The sequence below is a fragment of the Myxine glutinosa genome, chromosome 10 (assembly GCF_964187855.1).
Source record: "Myxine glutinosa chromosome 10, kmMyxGlut1.1, whole genome shotgun sequence".
Taxonomy (NCBI): domain Eukaryota; kingdom Metazoa; phylum Chordata; class Myxini; order Myxiniformes; family Myxinidae; genus Myxine; species Myxine glutinosa.
The window spans coordinates 124,213,935-124,230,230 of NC_136270.1; positions in this window are offsets into that span (position 1 = coordinate 124,213,935).

Sequence of the window (16,296 nt, forward strand, 5' to 3'; positions counted from 1 at the left end):
CTGAATAAATTACAAATCCCTGCTAGGATCAGCAAGTTATCACCTGCATGCTGAACATGTTACAAATCCCTGCTCGGATCAGTGAGTTATCACCGGCATCCTGGACAAATTACAAATCCCTGCTAGGATCAGTGAGTTATCACCGGCATCCTGAACAGATTACAAATCCCTGCTCGGATCAGCGAGCTATCACCGGCATCCTGAACAGATTACAAATCCCTGCTCGGATCAGCGAGCTATCACCGGCATCCTGGACAAATTACAAATCCCTGCTCGGATCAGCGAGTTATCACCGGCATCCTGGACAAATTACAAATCCCTGCTAGGATCAGTGAGTTATCACCGGCATCCTGGACAAATTACAAATCCCTGCTAGGATCAGTGAGTTATCACCGGCATCCTGAACAGATTACAAATCCCTGCTAGGATCAGTGAGTTATCACCGGCATCCTGGACAAATGACAAATCCCTGCTCGGATCAGCGAGCTATCACCGGCATCCTGGACAAATTACAAATCCCTGCTCGGATCAGCGAGTTATCACCGGCATCCTGGACAAATTACAAATCCCTGCTAGGATCAGTGAGTTATCACCGGCATCCTGAACAAATGACAAATCCCTGCTAGGATCAGTGAGTTATCACCGGCATCCTGAACAGATTACAAATCCCTGCTCGGATCAGCGAGTTATCACCGGCATCCTGAACAGATTACAAATCCCTGCTCGGATCAGCGAGTTATCACCGGCATCCTGGACAAATTACAAATCCCTGCTCGGATCAGTGAGTTATCACCAGCATCCTGAACAAATGACAAATCCCTGCTCGGATCAGCGAGTTATCACCGGCATCCTGGACAAATTACAAATCCCTGCTCGGATCAGCGAGTTATCACCGGCATCCTGGACAAATGACAAATCCCTGCTCGGATCAGCGAGCTATCACCGGCATCCTGAACAAATGACAAATCCCTGCTCGGATCAGTGAGTTATCACCGGCATCCTGGACAAATTACAAATCCCTGCTCGGATCAGTGAGTTATCACCGGCATCCTGAACAGATTACAAATCCCTGCTAGGATCAGCGAGCTATCACCGGCATCCTGGACAAATTACAAATCCCTGCTCGGATCAGCGAGTTATCACCGGCATCCTGGACAAATTACAAATCCCTGCTAGGATCAGTGAGTTATCACCGGCATCCTGAACAAATGACAAATCCCTGCTAGGATCAGTGAGTTATCACCGGCATCCTGAACAGATTACAAATCCCTGCTCGGATCAGCGAGTTATCACCGGCATCCTGAACAGATTACAAATCCCTGCTCGGATCAGCGAGTTATCACCGGCATCCTGGACAAATTACAAATCCCTGCTCGGATCAGTGAGTTATCACCAGCATCCTGAACAAATGACAAATCCCTGCTCGGATCAGCGAGTTATCACCGGCATCCTGGACAAATTACAAATCCCTGCTCGGATCAGCGAGTTATCACCGGCATCCTGAACAGATTACAAATCCCTGCTCGGATCAGTGAGTTATCACCGGCATCCTGGACAAATTACAAATCCCTGCTAGGATCAGTGAGTTATCACCGGCATCCTGAACAGATTACAAATCCCTGCACGGATCAGTGAGTTATCGCCGGCATCCTGAACAAATTACAAATCCCTGCTCGGATCAGCGAGTTATCACCGGCATCCTGAACAAATGACAAATCCCTGCTCGGATCAGCGAGTTATCACCGGCATCCTGGACAAATTACAAATCCCTGCTCGGATCAGCGAGTTGTCACCGGCATCCTGAACAAATTACAAATCCCTGCTCGGATCAGCGAGTTATCACCGGCATCCTGAACAAATTACGAATTCCTGCTAGGATCAGCAAGTTATCACCGGCATGCAGAATATGTTACAAATCCCTGCTCGGATCAGCGAGTTATCACCGGCATCCTGACCAAGTTACAAATCCCTGCTCGGATCAGCGAGCTATCACCGGCATCCTGGACAAATTACAAATCCCTGCTCGGATCAGCGAGCTATCACCGGCATCCTGAACAAATTACAAATCCCTGCTCGGATCAGCGAGTTATCACCGGCATCCTGAACAAATGCCAAATCCCTGCTCGGATCAGCGAGTTATCACCGGCATCCTGGACAAATTACAAATCCCTGCTCGGATCGGTGAGTTATCGCCGGCATCCTGAACAGATTACAAATCCCTGCTCGGATCAGCGAGTTATCACCGGCATCCTGGACAAATTACAAATCCCTGCTCGGATCGGTGAGTTATCGCCGGCATCCTGAACAGATTACAAATCCCTGCTCGGATCAGCGAGTTATCACCGGCATCCTGAATAAATTACAAATCCCTGCTAGGATCAGCAAGTTATCACCTGCATGCTGAACATGTTACAAATCCCTGCTCGGATCAGCGAGTTATCACCGGCATCCTGACCAAGTTACAAATCCCTGCTCGGATCAGCGAGTTATCACCGGCATCCTGAACAAGTTACAAATCCCTGCTCGGATCAGTGAGTTATCACCGGCATCCTGAACAGATTACAAATCCCTGCTCGGATCAGCGAGTTATCACCGGCATCCTGAACAAGTTACAAATCCCTGCTCGGATCAGTGAGTTATCACCGGCATCCTGAACAAATTACAAATCGCTGCTCGGATCAGCAAGTTATCACCGGCATCCTGACCAAGTTACAAATCCCTGCTCGGATCAGCGGGTTATCACCGGCATCCTGAACAGATTACAAATCCCTGCTCGGATCAGCGAGTTATCACCGGCATCCTGAACAAGTTACAAATCCCTGCTCGGATCAGTGAGTTATCACCGGCATCCTGAACAAATTACAAATCCCTGCTCGGATAAGCGAGTTATCACCGGCATCCTGGACAAATTACAAATCCCTGTTCGGATCAGTGAGTTATCACCTGCATCCTGAACAAATTACAAATCCCTGCTCGGATCAGCGAGTTATCACCGGCATCCTGAACAAGTTACAAATCCCTGCTCGGATCAGTGAGTTATCACCGGCATCCTGAACAAATTACAAATCCCTGCTCGGATCAGCAAGTTCTCACCGGCATACTGAACATGTTACAAGTCCCTGCTCGGATCAGCGAGCTATCACCGGCATCCTGACCAGTGACCAAGTTACAAATCCCTGCTCGGATCAGTGAGTTATCGCCAGCATCCTGAACAGATTACAAATCCCTGCTCGGATCAGTGAGTTATCGCCGGCATCCTGAACAGATTACAAATCCCTGCTCGGATCAGCGAGTTATCACCGGCATCCTGAATAAATTACAAATCCCTGCTAGGATCAGCAAGTTATCACCTGCATGCTGAACATGTTACAAATCCCTGCTCGGATCAGCGAGTTAACACCGGCATCCTGACCAAGTCACAAGTCCCTGCTCGGATCAGCGAGCTATCACTGGCATCCTGAACAGATTACAAATCCCTGCTCGGATCAGTGAGTTATCGCTGGCATCCTGAACAGATTACAAATCCCTGCTCGGATCAGTGAGTTATCGCCGGCATCCTGAACAAATTACAAATCCCTGCTCGGATCAGCGAGTTATCACCGGCATCCTGACCAAGTTACAAATCCCTGCTTGGATCAGCGAGTTATCGCCGGCATCCTGAAGAGATTACAAATCCCTGCTCGGATCAGCGAGTTATCACCGGCATCCCGAACAGATTACAAATCCCTGCTCGGATCAGCGCGTTATCAGCGGCATCATGAACAAGTTACAAATCCCTGCTCGGATCAGCGAGTTATCACCGGCATCATGAACAAGTTACAAATCCCTGCTCGGATCAGCGAGTTATCACCAGCATCCTGAAAATTACAAATCCCTGCTCTAACCGACTTTTATTCATGTTCTAGCCGAAAGCACCCGGCGTTGCCCGGGTTCTTTTTGAATGAATTTACTGCTGTAATTCAGCTTTTACCCGCGGCCGTAGAAGATTGACTACTATAATTCAGCTCAGCTTTTAATTGCGAAATGGGCCCAGCCCGGCCGAAGCGGCCTCGACCGGCCTCGCCTATAACCTTCTCGGGGCCCGTCCTGACATTTTTGGTTTCAGAGGTTTCCTCCTATCTTTCACCGTTCAGGAGATTAGCGCGTGCAGACAAATAAACAAAAACTTTCTTTTATGTATATAAAAATAAAAATAATAAATATATATATGGATGGAAGATAGAAGATAGATTTTATGTATGATGGCGTCACTGTGACGTTTGCTGACCACCTGTGTTGTATTTACCTGTGTTGGATTCCTTATTACCTGCTCGCTGCGCTCGCCTCGCCACACGTCGCTGCAGGCTTGTTTCGCTGCAGGAATCACGGGCTTGTTTTAACTGAGGATAATAACCTGACTGCACGTGAGTTTCTGCGTCATGATTTCCGACAATCATAATACAAACATTTATTTTGTACAAATTTATATGTAACTAGGGCATGCCCGTACTATATATATGCCCGTACTATATATCTATCTAAAATTATATCCCCCCCCTCTATTTACATGAAATGGTTTGGTCCATTCGCAACGCCAAAGCGAACGGCGAACGGCTTGCGAGTACAGTGACAATCCCCCCCCTCTATTTACATGAAATGGTTTCGTCCATTCGCAACGACCACAGAACCCCCCCCCTCTATTTACATGGAATGGTTTGGTCCATTCGCAACGCCGGCACACGCGATCGTTCGCTGCTCTCTGATTGGTTGAATCGTTTTTTGGACATAGCTCGGTAAGTAATTGTCCGATTAATATGAAACCTTGAAAAGGCACATCCTCGGGTCCCCAGCAATATACCTGGCAAGTTAAAAGTATATCGGACCCGTGGTTGTCGAGAAACAGCGGTCACAGACAGACAAACGTACAAACGTACAAACGTACAGAGATTACTGGAATTATAGATAGATAATGGTGATATTATTTATTTGTAATCTATATATATAAAACACAGTTTGTGTGTGTGTGTGTGTGTGTGTATAATGTTACCGATAGACTCCTAAACGGAGAGGCTCACGTGCTTGATATTTGGCATAGACATGGCCATTGAGCCTGGGAAGAACATGGCTGACCTAAAAAAAAAATATTTCAAAATTTTTTTTTACCATATTTTTACCTCAGCACATTTCAGCAAGGAATATTATGCACGGAATCTGAGGCGGTGGCAGAGCAGCGCGCTGATTCGCTCAGAGCGATCACGTGATGTTCCTTGCCGCCATAAACTCAGTTACGCATTCGCACGTATTTCAGAGCGAAAAGCGATTGCGTTTTTTCACATTTCAGCGAGGAACATTGCCATTCACACCACATCGTTTTTTTTTTCTTTCATATTTTCGAGATCCATATTTTTTATTCATATTTACCTCAGCGCATTTCAGCGAGGAATATTACACACGGAATCTGAGCAGGTGGCAGAGCAGCACGCTGATTCGCTCAGAGTGATCACGTGGTGTTCCTTGCCGCCATAAACTCACAGTTACGCGTTCGCACGTAATTCACACATTCAAAACAAACGAGATCCGCGAAGCGAGTTGGTCAAGTCGTGCTAACCAAGATGGCGACACGGCGGCTTCACCTTTCACGGAGTATGAGCGTTCTATATATTTTCAATTCAGTGCGCCCGACTCGCTCACGTACTTGATTTGTGGCATAGACATGGCCATTGGGCCTTCACGGTGTAATTTGTGTGAGGCTTTTGTCCGAGTGAGCTTGAGTCGAGAGGGCGAATGTACGGGTTGGGAATGTACGGGTCTCCCTTCCCTCGTCCGGCAATGCCGGTACTGGAGGGCGTCACAGGATCGGTGAGTCTCCAAAATCCGCTTCGTGCTGTTGCGAAGATGCAGGACGATGTCGCGATTGTTGTGCTGCTCTCGACCATGAGAACTGCAACGTCATTGTTGACTGGCCCTCCCCTTCCCTTCCCCCTCCGTCCTCCCCTCCCTTCCCCCTCCACCCTACCCCTCCCCTCTCCCTTTTCCCCCTCCCCCTCCCTTTTCCCCCTCCCTTTTCCCCCTCCCCCTCTCCCCGCTCCGTCCTCCCCCTCCATCCTCCCCTTCCCCTCCCCCTCCCCTCCCCCTCCCTCCATCCTCCCCTTCCCCCCCCTCCATCCTCCCCTTCCCCCTCCCTTCCCCCTACACCCTACCCCCTCCCCTCCCCCTAACCCCCTCCTCTTCCCTCCCCCCTACACCCTACACCCTCCCCTCCCCCTAACCCCCTCCCCATCCCTCCCCCCTCTCCCTCCAATCCCCCCCGCTCCCTCCACTCCCCCCTCCCCTTCCCCCTCCACCCTACCCCATCCCCCTCCCCCCTCCTCCTCCCCCATCACTCCCCCTCCCCCACCCCTCCCCCATCACTCCCCCTCCCCCCCACCCCCTCCCCCCTCTTCTCCCCTCCCCCCTCTTCTCCCCTCCCCCCTCTTCTCCCCTCCCCTTCCCCCTCCCCTCTCCTCCCCCGCCCGGCAATGCCGGGTACTTCTGCTAATTTGTAATAAAAAAAGGGTAAAGTGGTGCAACAGTCTAAATGGTCAAGGGTCCAAGCTGCCTAATCGGTCTGAAGGGCGTCAGGGGTATAAATTGTGTGAAGGTCGAAGGGTCAAAAGGGACTTAAGGGGTGTAAAGGTTTAAAGGTTATAAATGGTTGGAAGGGTGAAGGAATCTAAAGGTGTCTAAAGTATTTAAAGGGTCTTAAAGGTAAAAGTGGCCTTAAGGGTATTGGGGGTCTTCAGGATCTTGGGGTCTAATAAGTCTAAAGGGTCTTATGGGTCTTTAGGGTGTTTTGGGTATTTATGTCTTCAGGGTCTTTTGGGTCTTTAGTGTCTTCGAGGTATTTTGGGTCCATCGGTCTTTGAGGTATTTTGGGTCTTTGGGGTCATTTGAGTCTTTGGGGTCATTTGAGTCATTGGGGTCTTTTGGGTCATCTGGGTCTTCGTGGTCTTTCGGGGTCTTGGTGATCTTAAGGGTATCAGGGGACTTAAAGGGTATTGGAATCTCCCGCGATGAAGCTAACTCCGAGGGTCTTTCACTTACTCACCGCAGGCAGGCTGGTGGTCTTTCTGTCTTCTACCGACTCCTCTCCGGCCTTGCTCCCCAGCTCTCTCTGTGCTCTGTCCCCCTAATATTCCTAGAGGTCGCACAAGATCCGCCTGCAACCCTCTTATGGTTACACTGCCAAAATCTAGGCTCACTGCTCGCCTTCACTCTTTCATTCCCCTTTTCTCCCACCTCCCATCATTAATATAAAATATGTTAATGATGACGTCATCAGTCACGTGGTTCGGCCGCCATATTGGAAAAACCGAAAAACTTTGCACCTCCATATCTCCGAAAGTGCTGAATAGAAAAAATTGAGACATGGCTCATTGTAAAGAACTCTCCATGGGGAATAAAATATATAAATGATGACGTCATATGTCACGTCGTTCGGTCGCCATCTTGGAAAAACCGAAAAACTTAGCACCTCCATATCTCCAAAAGTGCTGAATAGAAAAAATTGAGACATGGCTCATTGTAAAGAATGGGTTTATTCCCCATGTCCTTTTCTCTCGGAATCTTTTCCGGCAAGTAACAGACAGAACCACAAACGGAACCGACCAATATACTTGAAAAATCTTCGATTTTGTAAGTAACAAATAAATTTTAAAATTAGCAATAAAACATCCAAGACACCGGAAGTAGCAGAGGTTGGGTAAAATGCGATTAAACCTCAAAGATGTAGGAAGTATAAATTGACATTTGTCTTAAAACCGTGTAGATCGTAGGATAATGGGAAGCATGTTACAGGTGGTGAATTCCAGAGCGAGACAGCACAAGGGATAAAACTATCTGTATAGCCTTTCATTTTGCATCTTGGATCAGCTATAGTGTGTGGGTGAGCGGAGATGACAAACCGAGTCTGCTGGGTATGCGGAGATTGGCAACCGAGTCTAGGGTCCAAACTCTCGTATGGGTGGAACCAAGTTAAAAAGTCCAACAGAACATTTGCCATGAAAATATCTGTAGAACAAAGCAAGAGTGGCAATCGACCTACGGTGAGAGAGTGGTTGAAGAGTTGAACACATCTCCATACCAACCAGGTTGACTATGCGTTTCTGGAGCCTATCAAGTGAAGATAAGTGGTAAGCTGGTGCTCCAGCCCAAATGTGACAACAGTACTCCATGAGGGGACGTATAGTTGCCTTATACAGGTACAAAATGGCCTCAGGAGGGAAATACCTCTGCACTCGATAAAGACAACCAACTCGTTTGGAAACATTCTTCGCAACACCAGAAATGTACTTATCCCAACGGAGGTTAGAAGACATGTCCAGACCAAGAAGCCGAAGCTCCGATGATTCTGTTAAGGTTGAGGATCCCATGTGCACAGAAGGGAGACCTGTTTCAAGAACGGGATATGGACAATAGTTTAGTTTTTTTCTTTGCATTGAAGGTTACCAGGCAGTCGTGCCCCGACTTCAACACATTCTCCAAATCAATGTCCAGAGAAACTCCGACCTCATTACGAGTGGAAATGAGTGAATCAGCAGATGTACAGTAGAGTGAGGAATCATCAGCATACATGGCAAGCTGAGACAGAACATTATCAGGAAGATCATTGATATAAACAAGGAACAATGTGGGACCAAGGACAGAACCCTGTGGAACACAAGAATTGATCGGGCAAGTAGGAGAAGACTGACCCCTCAAGTACCTCAATGACCCTCAATGACAATGTCTCATTCTCTCAATTAAATTCAATCTCAATTGTCAATGAATGTCTCAATGACAATGTCTGACCCTCAATGTTTTCAACACACACCACAACAGTTTGTTGTGTCGTAAAGTACTCCTAGAATGAAGAATTCAGTAAGGTCCAACAGTTTTATTCAATCCAACATCGGACGCACGTCCCGTTCCAATCCTCTCCATGTTCCATAACTTGGAGAGGTGCTGAAAATTTAGATTGTCCCTTTCGGAGGATGCCAGGTTTCCTCCACATTCAAAGTTCACCTCCTTTGCCCCCCGTCGTTTGTCGGTGCATGCCTTTTGCTTGTTCTGCTTCTCTTGTACTGTGAGTGCTGTGTCTTGGCGTGATGGTGTGTGTGTGTTGGCCTTTGGCATCTGTAACCCAGATACATGCAGCTTGGTGTGCATCTCTCTCCCATGAAGCAGTTCAGCAGGTGATCGCTGTGTTGTGGCATGTCGGGTTGCCCGGTATGTTTGAAGAAAGTCCGTTGTAAATGTTTTCCAGTCTTTCCCCTCGATGTTAGCAGTGAGCAAGCTTTCTTTTAAGCTTCGATTGAATCGTTCTAGTTCTCCATTCGCTTGCGGGTAGTAGACTGCTGACTTTCTGTGAGTAATGTCTCTGTCTTACAGAAAGGTTTCAAATTCCCGGGGGTGAATTGTGAAACATTGTTGGATATCAACTCTTTTGGGTTGCCTTCTCTGCTGAAGACAGATGACAGGAACTTGATCACTGCAGTGGAAGTGACCTGGGAGGTGAAGGCAATTTCTGGCCATTTGCTAAAGTAATCGATGAGTGTGATAGCGAAACGACAGTCCAGTGGTGCAGAATCGAAGGGCCCCACTATGTCGATTGCCAGTTTCTCCCAAGCTGCATCAGGATAAGGAACCGGCTGCAGTGGTGATGCGTGTATCACAGCTGTCTTGTCATGCTGCTGACAAGTAATGCAAGCTTCGATTGCGAACTCTACGTGCGTGTCCATCCCGGCCACCAGTACAGATCCCTTAACCACTGCTTTGTCCTCACGATGCCCTGGTGAGTGTCATGCGCTAATTTGATGAAATGTGGTTGTAGTGCATCCAGGACAAGAAGGCGGTTAGTACCTCTCATCCCGCAGTCCTCTTGTAATGACAGTTCACTTTGCAATCTGAAGTAAGGAAGGAAATGAGCATCCAGGCCTTTTGACGTTTTCGGCCAGCGTTTGTAAGCATTTCCCGCAGCTTTGCTTGAACAGGGCAGGAAATACAGGCAGTTTTGCATTCTTCAGCTGTCACAGCAGTGAGGGTTGATGTGAGCGCGACAACCTCAACATCATCCTCCAGGCTTGGCTCTGAAGTAGGTAGTGGTTGGCGAGACAAGCAATCAGCTGTTACATTTTCAGAGCCAGGCTTGTACTGAATGTCATACTTAAATGACAGAAGCCGTGTGGACCATCTGGCCATGTGCAATGTGCATTCCAGCTCTTCCCAATCCCTTCGTGGAAAGCAGTGCAGTGAGAGGACTGTGGTCAGTGCGTAATGTGAAATGTCTGCTCCAGAAATAATTCCTCCAATTCTCTGTCGCCCACACGCATCCAAGCGCTTCCTCTTCCCCCATGGAATATTTTCTTTCCGATTCAGTCAGCGTTCGGGATGCAAATGCGATGGTTTTCTCTGTTTTGTCAGCGTGGATTTGCGTCAGGACCGCTCCGAGGCCATAAATCAGAGGCATCAATTGTCACTATGGTGTATAGCCCTGGATCAAAAAGAGCAAGAGCTGGACTACTAACAATCAGTTCTTTAACTGACTCAAAACTTTGCTGTGCCTTGACTGACCAGAAGATGGATGGTCCCCATAGTAATTCTCTCAGAGGTTCCACGACCGATGCATAGTTAGGGATGAATTTTGCATACCATGACGTGAGTCCGAGAATAGAGCGCAAACTCTGCACGTCTTTTGGTGGGGGTGCTTGTGACACCGCAACAACATGAGCAGGGTCAGGTTTCAGTCCTGCGTGTGACACCACATGTCCTAAAAATGACAACTCCGTCTGTCTGAAGTGGCATTATGAAAGGTTGTTTCAGCCCAGCTGCATCGATACATTGTAGAACCTCTCTGAAGTTTTTGTCATGTGCTTCAGGAGTCCCTCCAAAAACGATTACATCGTCAAGGTAATCATGAGCTCCGGGCTGGTGGTTTTTTTTAATGGCAGACATCATCCTCTGAAAACAACAGGGTGCTGAAGCGAGCCAGCCCGTAAGGGATTCGTTTGTAGCGAAACAGTCCCTCATGCGTAATGAAGGCAGTGAGGTCCCTGCTGTGCTCATGCAATACAACCTGGTGGAACGAACTTTTCAGATCCAGTGTGGAGAAAAGTGTGCTGCCTCGCAGCTCGGCAAACATCTCCTCCATATGCGGAAGAGGATATCCGTCAATCACCACCGCTTTATTTGGTTCTCTTAAATCCACAAACAGACGAATCCCTCCTAGGCCATGGGCTACCTAGACCCCTGGTGCACCGCCCCCCCCCCCCCCCCCACCAACCTACCACCCAAGGTGTTTTTAAAGCCTTGGGGTGTCCTGAACACGAAATTGAATGTTAACAGTGAAAATATAGGGACGAACTTTCTGTTTTGACCACTTGAATGGAGATACCCTCAATCGCGTTTTGGTGTTTTCGCGTCAAACAACATTAGGGGGTATGGTTACCTCTAGCTCTGCCTTATCCGTTCTATTTCACCAATCTGTAAGTGGGGTATACCATTGGAAAGGGTATTGAATTTCCTTTCCGATGGTATATTGCTCTTTAAGATATAAGGTATACTTATCCCTCTATGTTCGCCCAAACGTGTTTTTTATCGACAAGTCCTCAAATCTCTCGATAAACCCCCCATTCAAGGACAAAAACATTATTAATCAGTTTTTTTCACAAATTGGCACCCATTGATGATGTGTATTTATTGTATATATGCATTTTATCATATCTAGGTGCAATTTGGAATTTTCAGTACCACATAATTGGAACAACAAGGAAAGTCCAAGATGGCCGCCAACGCGATTCATGGAATTCATGTTTTCTCCAACACTCTTTACGATTATTCGCCATACAGTTTTTGTTTTCAGTTATATCTCCTGTTGTACATGTGAAAATATAGTTAAGTTCTACCCAGGCAATTCTGAAAGGACTTCGTCACAGGTTAGTTCAGTTTTTACGAATACATGTCGTGTGACATGGCTATGAAAATTCACAACAATTGTAGTTAAGTTTCAATTTCCAGTGAACCATTCAACCAAGTGAATATATACGTCTCCTGATTCTCTTACCTTGGTTTTACACATAAATACTAAATATTACACATATATTTGATTGTCTTCTGTTTCTAAATATGACTTTAAACGTGTCTTTTCAGGTCCAGTGTGAATGCACCAAATGACGCAGCCTGATCATGTCTGATCCTACTGACCCCTCCACGCCGATGGAGACTGGTCCACCTCCCCAGAAAAAAACACGACACGATAGTGGTTCTACAAGTAATGAAGAAACACAGACACAGAAACATATACCCGAATGCATTGTCCATGTTCCAGGATTAAAGTATGGACCACTTCAGCTTCTTTCGAGCACCAGTACCGCCGAGAACAAATTGTCGAAGTTGCAGGACATCAGACAAAGACGGCTTTCCCAACCAGTGGATTCTACACACAGGATGAAAGGATCATGTGATCTAATACCCAGTACCCTGTCAGACCATCATGGTTATCACCGACAATGTTACCAACGCTTCACTATGAATCTGGATCGCCTGCAACCATCTGAACCATCTGACCCACTTGAAACAGGTACTGCCCCCAGAACAAGTCGGTCGTCCGAAGGTGATCGCGTCCTCTTCAACCCCGACTGTTTATTTTGTAAGTCTGAAGGGAGGAAGAAGATCAAATCAAGTGGATCGTGGACATCAGAAGGTTTGTCAATGTTTGAATTTGACGGAGGGAAAAATGTTGTCGCGTCAGCTGAGGAGCGAAGTGATGAGAGCTTGCTACATCGGATCAGAGGGCATGACCTGTTCGCATGCGAGGCCAAATATCACAAGTCCTGTCGGGCCAAATATGTACAGAAGCCGCAAAAGTGGAGAAGCACTGACGATGAACAGCGGAAGAGGCAAGCCGACATGGAGAAGGCACACGGAGAAGCATTCAAGGCTGTCTGTAGCATACTGGACACAGATGTCCTCGAAAAGAAACAAATTCTGAAACTAACGGATTTACGCAACATTTACATATCATCCCTGCAGGATTCGCAATACCCTAATCCAGAATACAGGAGCGAAAACCTGAAAATAAAGCTGCAGATGCATGATCAATACAAGGACAAACTATCATTCTGTAACATGGGCTGCTACAAATCATTCATAGTGTACAGCTCCACTATCGACACGGATACAGCTGTGAAGCATGCCTATGAGCTTGGATCCGCTGACCTGGTCAAGGAAGCGAGATCCCATCTACACCAGTTGATCTTGGATGGATTCGCAAAATCGCCTGAGTTGAAATGGCCCCCAACAGCTCAACATTTGGGAAATCTTGCAGTTGACATTCCATCGGATCTCCAAACATTTCTTAGCTACGTACTGGCTGGAAAGGCAACCACATCCACAAGAAAATCACAGAGACATGTATACTCCATTGGTCAGGACATATGTCGAGCGGCAACGAACGGGTCCTGGAAACAGCCTAAGCACATACTAATCTGTATGACATTACGTCATCTATTTAGAAGCGAGAGGTTGATTACGCTACTAAACCGGATGGGCCACAGTGAGAACTACTCGTTCTCATTAGAGCTTGAGACAGCTATTGCACGAGCTGTTGAGGAAACCTCCAGCCTCTTATCCACTGAAATCATTCGGTCTCCAGCAGCACCTGCAGTCTTTCACTCGGAATTCGACAATTTTGACCAACTGCTGAATGATTTGACGGGAATGGGTTCCATACATACGGCGCATGGGATCATGCTGCAGGACATCGAAGGAGACCCTGCAGATTATGGTGGAACTCGTCCGTCCATACCGTCCGTTACCAAGACCACACAACACTCTTTGAAACTCAACAAAGCTGACCTACCAGAGTGCTATGTAACCAAGCGTAGAAGCCCCCAAATTGCCATTCAGCAACTCACTTGTCCTGGAGCAGATGAGGCCTTGAGGGATGCAAACCTGTGTCATTTGATATGGGTGCTGATCAGGATGCAACACCAAAGCACACAACAAGAGGTACCTGGATGGACAGGATTCATCTCTCAGACTGGGAAGACGCCCACAAAGCTGACCACGATTGACTATTATCCCGTTATACCAAATCCAATCACAGACTACAAGACTGTCCAGGAGTGCTTAAGGTATGCCGAGGAAGCAACAAAAGAAGTCAATCAGCAATATGTCATCACAACGTTTGACCTAGGCGTCTGTATGAAGGCCTACCCTCTCATATGGAACAACCCGACCAGGTATGAAAAACACATACTCCTGATAGGGACATTTCATCTGGCCTGTGCATACCTCAGAATACTTGGAAAGAAGATGTGTGGATCCGGTCTAGCTGACATCTTACTAGAAGCAGGTCTGATAGCTTCTGGATCACTAAACGGCGTACTGTCTGGCAAACACTATGACAGAGCCATGCATTGTCATAAGGTACTGCTTGAATGCATGGAGCGCTTGCTGTTGGAGCAGTACATGGTGAGTCGAAGCGATGGCGAGCTCTTTCAATCCTTACCTGATGAATCCCAGAGGAAGCTGACTGACTTGGTCCAATATCCCAACTCAGATAGCTTGGAGGCTGTATTATCTGACGGAGCAATCATCGCCTACACACAAGGTTATGCTCAATATCGCACAGACGTTCGAGATGGTAAACTTGGGAAAACAGCACAGTTGTGGCTCTCCTATATGGATCACGTTTGGCTGGTACTATCTCTCACACAGTCAGTGAAGAACAATGATTTCCTCTTGTACGCTCAGTGTCTCCATCTGATGGCAGATTTATTCTTCAGCTATGGAGGACAAAACTATGCCAGGTATCTGACCTATTTCTCCACCTTCATGGCCAACATCGAGCTTTCCCATCCAGGAGCAACCCTGCTGATCAAGAGGGGAGCCATTAGCGTAGCCCGATCGTTCGTGCCAGGGAACCGGTGTGCTGTCGATAAAACAATCGAGGAAACTTTTATGAAGCATGCTAAGTCACACGGCGGTGCAGGAGGAAGCGTTGCCGGTGTATCTGGTCTACTGATGAACTACGACTCCTACCAGAGATGGGTACGAACAACACATGCCAGGGCACAGTATGTGAACACCACTCTTAACATGGCCGACATGCTGACAGAATCAACCGAGGGCACCAAGCACTGCGATGTCCGTCCAGCAGAGATCACAAGAAGTGAGAAATGTGTTACGAAGACGCAAGAGGCGGTAGAGAGCTTCCTAAATCCGTTTACTGTGGATGCCGGTGATCATCTTTTGATTCTGTCTTCTGGGGCTTCAGCGATGGTTGATGTAGAAAAGGATGTTCTCCAAACAGAGGAGAGGGGAAGAGAAGCAAAAGATGCCTTCATTGCATCTCGTCTGAGGACAGGAACAGACTTCTTCGAGCCTGTCAAGCACCTCAACCTCAAGACCTTGGGTGATATGAGTAAGAAGACGAAGGTGACCTCATCGACAAACAAAGTGACGCAGTACAAGCAGCAAGGAAATATGGCGTTCCAGTTGTTTGTCAAATCACAGAATCAAGGATTGCAACTTGACCTTAAGGTGTTAATGACACACCCGTTGACACCTGTACCATATAGCATCGGAACCGCTGATGGGTTTCTAGCTAAAACAGCCAAGTCTAAGGGCTTTGAGTATCTGACCAAGGGCTGTACTGACGCCTGTATACCTCCTACTGATGAAACGCTGACAATCCATGATGGAAATGCTTGCTTCTATTACTTGAAGGAGATCCCAAGTAACTTCAGTCAGATCGGCTCCAGGGTCTTTGACATGATGTCAAAAAAGGGGGATGCAGTGTTCAGCACAGACCAGTACGTTCCCAATTCCGTGAAATCCTTGGAGTGACGAAGAAGAGGCACCGGCGAGAAACTTATCATCAAAGGCGAGTCGACAAAGAAACCACCCGATTGGAAGCTGTTCTTGTCGAATGATCTCAACAAAACTCAGTTCATCCAGCTGCTACGAAAGCTGTGGAGTAAGAATGAGTACGCAGCCAAGTTGCAGGGGAGACGGGTCACACTCATTTGTGAAGGTTCGGCATGTCAATTGACATCGAATGATGGCCGAACAACAGAAGTGACCGATCTGCCTGCACTGACATCATCTCAAGAAGAAACGGACTCGAGAATAATCCTATATTGTGATTATGGAAGAAGCACAGACTACCGATTTGTACGAGTCAAAAGCCCTGACAGCGATGTATTCCATATCCTTCTGCATTATGCACTAAGCATGGAAAATGTCACTCTCCTGTTCGACACAGGAACAGGCAACAAACAAAGATTGATTGATGTC